This window comes from Anguilla anguilla, chromosome 7 (assembly GCF_013347855.1).
Source record: "Anguilla anguilla isolate fAngAng1 chromosome 7, fAngAng1.pri, whole genome shotgun sequence".
Lineage (NCBI taxonomy): Eukaryota > Metazoa > Chordata > Actinopteri > Anguilliformes > Anguillidae > Anguilla > Anguilla anguilla.
In genome coordinates this window covers 39,193,198-39,204,548 of record NC_049207.1, presented here as the reverse complement: position 1 = coordinate 39,204,548, position 11,351 = coordinate 39,193,198, and positions in this window count along the sequence as shown.

The window sequence follows — 11,351 nt, the reverse complement described above, 5'->3', positions numbered from 1 at the left end:
CACCTTCCCTTCCGAGAAACACTGCAAAACCAGCAGAACCTGCTACAAATGCAAAATATATAACTTACACGCAGACATTCACATACAGACACTCATCAGTTCACATGTGCAGTGTGAATAGATCACTTACTACAAACCCATCAATCCCTCCATCCATCATCCATACTGTTGTGTGATTTTAAAAAACAGTCAAAAGTGTATATGTATAAATTTTCTCATATTTGTGGAATTCTATGTTTGGCAAAAATAGTTTTCTTTCAGGAAAAAATGTCTCTTTTGTTTCTTTAATTCACATTTAAATACACAAGTGAGTTGTATTTTTGTGATCTGAAGTGCAAAAATTGTATCAGGTAGTTCATGATCTGGAAACACACAGACACATTCTACACACATTAGCTTATAGGCATATATTGTGAAATCATACACACACTCACAAAATATTTCACAAAATTGTGCACACATGCTGAAATTGTAAATCTGCCTTTTATTTCTTCTATTGAAGATTTTCCATTGTAGTGGGTTCACAGTCACATAAATTGGCTTTTATTTTTCCCAGTGTGTATCAAGAGGCTATTGAGGCTGAAGAATGTGACTTTAAACTTGGATTTCTTCTGATACTTTTGTACCCTTGTTGATTTAGTGTAGGCGCTATTCGATAATTCTAGTTGCTTTTTTATTATAACAATTTGGAATTGCTAACAGTAACTTGCAGCACATGGTGTGTGATAAATAACATCGAATAATGCACATGTAGGAAAACATCTTTCATTATCAGTGTCCAGCCAAGTAACCTTATTTAAGCCCAGTTATCTGTGCATAGCCTGATGAGTGTGTATATAATGATGTGAGTGCATGTGCGTGTGTGTGTTTGAGGCTTGAGGGAATGTGCAAGTGCATGTCATGTGTGGTTGAATTAATGGACTGATGAGAGTCATGCTGATGAGCCACAGGGTCATCTTTATTAGTTCTTGCACTTTAAATATCCCACACGGTCTGCAGTCATGATTCCCAGATTGCTTAACATACTTTATCATTACCTGGGAAAAAGCATGGGAACATGCTCTTATGGCTGGTCTATGGCTCTTATGTGACTTGGGTGGTTACCTTGGGTAGCTGCCTCAGAGGTGTCATTTGAAAAGGAAGTTTAATCAAGTTAATTAATCACATTATTGTTCTGATGTACAGGATCTACCAAACCAAGAGCTAACAGTCTGCTTAGGATAAGCATAATAATTCCTGTCTGGAATAAAAATTATAATAAATGAAAATTAAGTTACCTCTTGCACAAATAATTTGTGTACAAATTACATTATTTCTGTGAAAATGTTTTGACTGCTTAACTACTGAAAGCCTCTTATTCCAGTTGTTGAGAAGTAGTGGGTTTAACCCTTCACTGAAAATGGGGAGTTTGGGAAAGAAAAACAGTGTACCAGCACAGTTTTGTTAAAATTTGTTCTATTTCAAATAGCAACTGCATGCGTCCAATACATGCATCCAATTTATTCAGAGAAAACCGTCTCAAATCTGAGTTGATTTAGGCTAACACTGAGCATTTTATTGTATATGCTGTTATTCAGATTGGATATTAATGCATCATTTAAACAGTAGATATCTAGGAGGGCAAACAAAGGATTTGGTTTTCTGTTAAAATTTGGGGAATAATTTAATTTCAAAACTGAGCGCACATTAAGTCAGAAACCATTTACAGTCCGACTCAACAACTGTACCAAATCAATAAGGATAAAAATATGAACTACTGTGAAGTCCTCACAGTAAATGTGTCCTGGACTCCCAGACTCACAAGCCAAACCACACACACTTACCCACTCCACTAACTGCACAAATCAGTTGGAATAATTTTCATTTCAAATCAGTCCAATTGAATTAAATGGAAAGTCATCGAAGAACATAAACATTTTTGCTCATGTTAATTATGGGTGCCACTAATTCTGGAGGGCGCTGTATGCTACACACACTCTCTCACACACACAAACAAACACACACACACACACACACACACACACCTTTCTTCCCTCTTGTTTGGTGATCTTCATTGGGACACACAATCACTGTGTCCCCTGATAATCATCAGGCTCACACAGATGTGGAGGAATGTGACCTCAAAATCAATACAGGGACAGAGAAAACCTGGTGCACCTGTGATATGAAACTCCCATTTCTTCCCAAAGGAAACATTGGCTCACAACCGTGTTATTCATCCTCATACTGATACCTCGCTAAAGAGCCCTGTTTGTGCTGTTTGTCACAAGTACTTAAATCAGCAGGGCTGTGATTTACAGGTCTAATTATTTATTACCAATGTGATGAAGAATTTATGTTGCATGACTTTAATTGAAATGTTTTGTAACAGACATACCTATTGGACATCATTTCCCATGTTGTGGGTCTTCATTACTTCAATAACTGAAGCAGGGCATTGCTGCAAAAGAGCATCAGTGCTCAGCAAACCTACCCTGGGTAAATAAAGTTTTAAAAAAAACTGCTTATTGAGCCAAAAAAAGCTTCGCTTAGCGTGCCAAAACACACAGCAGGCCTCGAACAAACCAGTAAACCTGCTTTACTGTAGTTTTCAGCAAAATAAATTCTGGTAATCCAGGAAACAGCCTTTGTAAATACATCTATTTTCAGTGTAGGGTTTGTCTGTGGGTTCCATCTCACAATATTTGTTGCTTCATGCCAACTTCTGCTTTTAATTATTTGATTAACCCAGTTATTTGCATGAACTGACATTTTAGCTGCATTTTGCTGATAATCTCATGAATGACATCTGAAGACATTGTGTGTCTACATGAAACATTTACTGTGGTCGAAATGTGCGAGTGAGAAGCATTGTCTCAGCAAGAATTTTCTTTTTTCTGAAAGAAAGTGGGCGATGATGTGGGGAAGTTGAAAAGGTGATACAGAGAGGAGAAGTGTCCTAACAAATAACGAAAAAAGATGCCAGATGCGCTTCAAGCCAGCTATATGAAAGAGGTCTAAATAGTTGCTAAACAGTCAGAACAATCAAACTATAATAACTTGTTCATCTTGTTTACTTGTTCACTATTTAAACTTGTTAATCTGTATAACCTCAATGGGACTAGGCTGAAAGGAAAGCTGAGAGCACACAGAGCTCAGAACAAAAGCCACTTTATAATGAATGGGGAGACAAAAAAAAGTTACATTTTGAGGCGTTGCAGTGATGTCAGCAGCCTCATTCCTGCTGGAGCATGATGTTTAAACAAAAGTGCCCTCTGCTGGTCAGTGTGTGTAAATGACAGCTGGATGTGAAAGCAGCAGTCCTACTGAGCCAGTCAGAGGTCTAGGGACACACTGTGCATGCTGGTTTTGGTCTCATGCCATGTTCTCACTGAATCTGGTGAGGACGCATGATGATATGGTGGACCCCCAAGCATTTAATGGGCAATACTATGCGAATAGTGTAGGCAGGTTTCGTTGAATAGATGCTTCTATAGGATCAAATCAACCAAGTGATGAAACCTACCACGGAAAACACTACCGGGACCTGATTGGATAGACACTGGCAGATCCTTGGTTTTGGCTCCCCGTTTTCAAAATGAAACAATATGGTGGAGCGTTGATAAACTCTCTTTTTCCATGTAAACTGTCCAGTAACATATTTCTGAAAACATTTGAGGTGAGAAAGACAATGCAGTTGTTGATTCTTTGCCGAATTTTGCGAGCTATGTTGGATGCCTTCATTTACATAGATCAAGGATGAAGTACATTCTATGCAAATGCAGAACCAACAGAACCACAACAGTCGCTGAACTGCTTCCATCATGCACCACACAGCCTGTCCATAGAAAATGAATAGGATGTGTCAAGTGCCGCATTTGCTGGGAACCCCCTGTCAGTGAATCTGGGCTGATTAAGCTTAAAACTAGTTGAGTTGCTCAATTAATTTAATTCCTTGTTCAGTTCATTTCTGGAGCATCTAACACAGTAAATTATTCAAGCAACCAGCATCTTAATTAGGCTGAAAACTAATCACAAAAGTCAGTGACATAAATGGATCAAATACCTTTACAATTAGCATCAATATAGCTCCAAATAACACATATTGCACAAATAACTTTATCTACAAGACACTAAACCCATGTGTACAAATGTGTGCAGGCAACAAAATGGTCTGTGCAGTGGCAGTTGGTGAGCTGAAAATTTGGGAAAATGAGGCAGGAAACCTTCCCTTAAACTGATTATTGGTCTTTATCTATTTTCTTTTTTCTTACCGGTCTTATTTTCCTTGATTATCAATGAAGCAATTAATTCACTATCAGAAAATACTATATGATTTTTTTTATTTGCATTGCAAAATTGTGCCCATTTTACAAACATTATTTGTGGATACATGTAGACCGCCTCCTTCTGATCTGCAATGCTCAGATATTAAACAATCTTGAAGCGCAAGGTTTGCCATTTCTGGTTATATTGATGTGATCGTTAACTGAGTGGTAAACTAAGTACACTTATTTACTTTTTCCGTAATGTGTACTTCAGTAAGGACAACTCACGCATTGAGATTAAGTATGCAACATCTTTGGTTTGGCGTTGAATGGATTTGCTTCATACTAGTGTACACACCAGCATGCACTACCCTATTTACCAGGGAGCACAATACACCTCCCCTACTAAACAGGAGGAATACCAGAAAGCCCCCCCCCCCAGTATTTATAAGTAGATTCAAACAACAGGTGGTCCTGGGGTGGTGCCGCGAAGCATGCAAAAGCAGTGCAAGCAAGTAGCAGCACTAGAGGTTTTGATTGTTGGTTTAAAAAGGTGCTCCATTGGTGATGTGTGCATGTGACTGGTTGATTATTAAAATGCGTGAGAATGTAATTGCTTAGGTTGCTGCAGCATGAGTTGCCTGAAAGAATTTGCTCTGCGCACTCCATACGCGTCGCTCATTTAGTGATTAAAATGGATTTTCCGAAATTTAATTTGTGATTTAATCTCCCCAAAATGTGAATAAGCTGTGTGTTACTTGCCAATTGATTATCCAGATCATTGACAAGCTTGTTAATCAAGGAAAATGAATGAACACAGTGTGGCAAACACGCCTGCCACAGGCCACCGAAGTGGCTTTCCTAGGGGCCCTCCAGCACAGAGACACAGGGAGAAGATGTTCAAGCAGTCCAGATTTATTCACAAGGGTTTGGCAAGATGTTACTGCCAAGGAGCAGATGTTAAAACTGTCATGACAGAGAGGCTCCCCCATGTGAGTGGGGATGGCAGATTTAACCTGTGCGCACTGATTACCTCACTACGCACAGGTGCAGCCACTCCTGCTCCCGGGTCCAATTAGCCTGGCCAATTATCTAATTAATAACCAATTATCTAACTAGCTAGGTCTAATTAGCTTGACCCAGGGCAGGTGTGGCTGCTTAAACCAGTCATCCCCACACCAGACACAGGTTTAGACCAATTATCACTTTAAAGGACAGTTTTCTGCCCCACTAATTTTCAGCATACCAACCACCACTGGGTCTGTGAACTGACATTTCAAGATACATTGATCCGTGCTACGTAACATTTAATTTGATAATAAAAAATATTATTTTCTAAAAGAAGCGGTCCTCTTTTTCCACGTCAGGCAGCCTACACTTATCCACCATTTTGATTGTTGCAATTTTATTTAACATATTATAACCAAAACTCTTGGTGGCCAGAGAATGTATTTTGCGAAGAAGAAAAAATTGACATATTTCGTTTCATGTCATTTTGAACTCCCTGCACTCGTCATTGTCAGTTTTCAGATACAGAATTCATGACACGATCTGCCATTCTAATTAGTGCCTGGCATTTGAGACATCTCGTCCTTGGGGAGACTGGACCAAAAAAGGTTGATGTAGGTGATGTCCAACATTGTTCACATGAAAATTTGAAAGTCCACCCTCTCCCCTTCAACCAAACACACACCCCCCCCCCCCCCCCCCCCCCCAGCACACACACACACACACACACACACACAGACACATCGGTGCAGACACTGTGACAATTAAAGGTTTAGCCATCGTTTTTACTGAATATTTTATTATGATGATAATAGATTTGTTTTGCAAGTTTCTATTGTCCATTTGGCAAGTAGATTATTTTCAATATCAAATCAAGTGGACTTCCTTGAAAACGGTTCGCAGAACGACAAGATATTGTGGCTCCTGATTAAATGCAGACCCACTAGAGCCAGTGCATGCAGACTGAGGTGCAGTGTTCTGGTGACTGTGGTAGGTATGCTTGCATCTCGGAGTCAGAGCCCCGCTGCTCACCCAGGGCTGGGTGCAATTTAGAAGAGACCTCCGAGTTCTAATACTAGATCTAAGTCATTTATAAGAAACCTCTGTGTACTAAATGACATGTTTCAGACCTCTGAGTTCCTAGTAGTAGAATTTAAGTCATTTATGGGGTTGGATGCATAACCTAGGTCTTCAGGCTCTGGCACCAGAGACTAAGTTTAATGACCACTGATACTGGATCTGGTGTGAGTCCCCTGAGAGTGCAGACACAGGCTGTAACAAGTCTTTAGACCATCTGGAATTTGTCCTGGGGGAGCCATGCCTATAAGTCCCGGAGATCGAGGCATGTGCCAGTGGTCACTGGACCTCTGAATACCAAGCCCAATGTAATGTTAACAGGACCCATGGTTACACGGCAGATACAAGTCTCCAGCCTGATGAGAGTGCAGCTACAGACTGCAAAGGTTTGGAGACCGTCTGGAATCTGCCACATGTGGAACCCAATTCTAGACCTCTGAGATTGGTGGAAGGTATCATTACATTACATTACATTACAGGCATTTAGCAGACGCTCTTATCCAGAGCAACTTACACAACTTTTTACATGCCACAGGACTTCTGAGTCTCTGAGATGCGGGAGTCCCTGGACCTATGATATCTGTACCCACAAGTTTTAGACCACTGAGTTTCTCACAAGTTAATAACAACTCCCTAACCTCTCACACCAGGGCCCAAGGGAAGGCAGCTGGGGCCAGGGCTGAGGTGCAAGTATACTACTAAGCAAACTGGGTACACAATGTATGCCGGGTAGGCAATGCATCCACTCAGAGCTGCGCAACCCTGTCTCACCAGCAATAATAAATAAATGTCCCAACAATATAAACATAATCCCATGCTAAACAGAAGAAACAGAACTAATAGCTTGAATTTTAACTCTGGGAGCCCTATAACAGTAGGCCAGAAGTGCTCTGTAGAGACCCCTACCCATTATCAGTACTTCTCAAATGATGGGGTAAGACTAAAGATGTGTTTTATTTTTCAGTGACAGTAGAATAAAACGGCAAAATCACTCTGTCATGGAGTGAAACCATGACCTGTGGACATTTACAGTTTTAAGCATGCGCACATGGTCGAATGCATTTAAACCCCTGTTTGTGTTCTTTTAATTGCGCGCAACTTAACATCCATATAAAGTAACGTGAAGGGAGGGAAAAATGTACTTACCATTGTTTGTGTGTGTTCTGAAGGTGAATTGTAAATGAATGAGAATGAGAAAATATTGCAAAAACGAAAAAGAAACAATGTTCGTTTTTTTTTAAAAACGACTGCAATTTCTGTTAAATGAAATTGGTAGCGGTACCGTTGTTTGTCTTAAATTTGTGGGGGAAAAAGATTTATTGAAGGTAAAATGTAACATTCATGTTAAACATTGTTTTATTTTGCATTATATTAAAAGTTAGCAAACACCAACCAAACATACAGCCGGTTTTTGTAGAAGACTTCCAAGGAAGCGGGGGCCATACCATGGGGATGTTTGGGACACGTCATGTGTGAAATCCCAAGGGGAGAGGATGTATGCATTCGTTTTTGTTTTCCGTAATGGGCAATTCATTATTCACATTCATTTGTTTATGCATAGTAATTATTTATTTTGTTCTTGAAATGTAAATGTAAAATAAGACATAATGATAAAGAGAAGAAACTTTTTTTTTGTAATAGGATTTCTGGGGGAGGGGCTTGGGCTATATAAGCCAGAGGAAAAGTCCTCCTGGGCGGGGATTTTTTTTTCTGTGTGTGATGAGTGGTCATGCTAGACACACAGCTTATTCCAACAAGTAGGGCCTACTTGGCATAGCCTACTGTGTTTTGTTTACTCATTTTTGTTTTGTTTATGGTATTTGTTGTATATATATTTTGTCGTGTTGTCACCTGTACATATTTTGCACCGGTTCTGGGTTTGAAGCACGTCTCCTGTAAATAAACCTGGGTGAACAGAAGTTTTTGTCTCCTGCCACTCTTTTGCTGCTCTAACTGCTGCCTGACTCCCTCACACACTCCATCTACTGGACAAAATCTGTTACAAGCCTTAAGTCTTTAGAATGATTGGTAGAAAATTGTACTGTGCTGAGTTTCATGCAACCAGTATATTGTAACCTGCATGCAGGCTAAACCCTAATAAACTCCACACAACAATGCAATGAAAGCACATACATGTCTCGCAGTTATACAAAAACAGTGGCATATTTATTAACATTAATTTGCCAAGATGTTTTGGTTAGGTGAGCCCAGATTGTTTTTGTCTTCTGTCCAACCATGCCTGTCCCTGGTTGAAGCAAATCACACTGAAATTGAAATTAAAATTGGCTTTTTCTTCTCTAGAAAAGTTTGAATCAGCCCTTCAGTGCTCATTTATTGCTCTAAATGACATGAGTACAAACCTTTATTTTGACAGTTTTACTCTCATTCATTTTGATTTGATCTGTTTTTGGTGTTGCTTGTGAAAAAAGCAAATACTTATACATGACTGAGGTAAGAGCAACCCTGTGTAGCAGAACCTACAAACATACAAGAAATCAATTATTGGAACTAGTGTTAAATACCATAAAATTGAATATCCATTGTAATATCGTCTCAAAAATACCCCCTACAACTTCCCAAATTAGCAATAATATTAATCACAATGAAGGTGCATATGTGATGAAACAATTATGAGCACATGTGCTCATGTTTTGTGTATTGGTTACTAACTATTTGATCTTAAAACTAAATCTATATTGACAGTCTTAGAATTAACTACATACTGTATATATTGATCTCATAAAAAACACGTTTTCAACGTACAAAAATGCCAAGTTACTAAAAAGTATTGATATCAAAATGACGCCAAGTTACGATACTACAAACAATATAGGCTATCTTGCCTCACCGAAATGACATAAGATGTACATTCACATTCACGAACACACTTGTACCAATAAACATACTATCATTCACGCAACAGAAAGCCTGGGCAGCGAAATACATAGGCCTACATACCAATACAAATTGGACATACACACACCTATTCAATCAATCTTCACTGTGAGAGAGCCATCCACACATATGTTTGGCCTGTTCATGTAGTGCATGCTTATACACAGGGCCAAGTGACTTGAAAGAACTGAGGAAATATTGGGTAGCATTGCTTTGAGATACATCTTATGTCATTTCGGTGAGGCAAGATAGCCTATATTGTTTGTAGTATCGTAACTTGGCGTCATTTTGATATCAATACTTTTTAGTAACTTGGCATTTTTGTATGTTGAAAACGTGTTTTTTATGAGATAAGCATACACTACATGAACAGGCCAAACATATGTGTGGATGGCTCTCTCACAGTGAAGATTGATTGAATAGGTGTGTGTATGTCCAATTTGTATTGGTATGTAGGCCTATGTATTTCGCTGCCCAGGCTTTCTGTTGCGTGAATGATAGTATGTTTATTGGTACAAGTGTGTTCGTGAATGTGAATGTAAGATGCTGCCAGGGAAATGCTGCCATGTGGATAAAGAAGTTCTCTATGTATGTATGTACAATATGTGTTTTACATGCAGTATTTATTGTACGTAGCAAATATACAATAACTTGCACATGTACTCAAATTCAGTTCAAAAGCAAGTATAAACATGTTTTCTGGAGGAATGTGCTTCCTGTCGTTGCTCAGCAGCAGTTCTGTACATTAATGAATTTATACATAAATTTCAATGTACAATGTTCAATGTGTTCCATGAGGCAATTCGAAATATTTGTCTCTTTGATCTGACAGAAAGTTTGCATGACATTGTGAAATGGTAAGATTAGAAAACACAGGGCCAAGTGACTTGAAAGAACTGAGGAAATATTGGATAGCATTGCTTTGAGATACATCTTTTCGGTGAAAACGTGTTTTTTATGAGATATCAGTTCTTTTTGCAAAGCGTTTTACTATGAGAGTGAAAAATGCGACCCTGCAAGAAACGGTTGTGGATTATGGCTATCGTTGTGTGAATCTGTACAGCCTGATGAGCGTGTACCGTTCAGCAGTTTCGGTTTGCTATATTGGGATGGCAGGTATGCCATCCCGCCAAGTTACGCCTTGGCGGGGGCATGCCCCATACCTATACAGCACCGAGAGTTTGGCACTTTTCAGGGTTCCCCACAGAAATAACCACAACAGCCACAGACACTCAGCCCTTAAAAACATTAAATTCTGTACACTCTGACCCCATTTCAACAAACAGAATTCTTAAACAACTTCACATGTCCACACAATAAAGCCCCAAACTAAGGGGATTTTGCGTTTTCTCCTTCTTCTTCTTCTCTTTCTTCTTCTTCTTCTTCTCTTTCTTCTTCTTCTTCTCATTCTTATTTTTCCTGCCGCCTATCCCACTAACAACATGTCTCCCCATTGGACATTTCACTGACACCAGCCAAATCTTCACCTACACGACCCAATCAAAAACGCGCATACACACGCAAAATACCCATACCTTTTTATTGTGAAACATTTCCAGTTTAAATAGCTAGTCCGCCTGTGGCCTAGTGGGCAAGGTTACAGTCTTAAGAACACAGAGTCGTAGGTTCAAGCCCAGCTAGGAACATGTTTCTTTAACATGCTTCGACCCTCACTAATAATTGTCTACTAGTTATCAATTATTGCTTTTGCACCATATCTACCTGCCGTTCACCGTTCAGTTATTAACCGGCTACAATATTGCTAAGCCATATGCATTATGACTTACCGTCTGTACGTTCAGTTATTAACCGGCTACAATATTGCTAAGCCATATGGATTCAACGGGAGCTCTTCTGTGTTTACTGGCCTGTGTTCTTCTTTAAAACCACCGGCAGGTTTGCTAATGATATTTCACGCATTGCATAGCTATGGCATGGTGCTGCACTAACGAAGTCACAGACTGGTAAACCTCCGATTTAAGGCAGATCATTTCCTCTTTTACACTAACGTTTTCTTACGGTTATATTTGCTTTACCAAAACTCACTCACGGCCACCCATATGCATTTCATGACGGCAAATGTATTCCTTTTGTTAAAAAGTTACACCAGTTCACCGCTGTGCC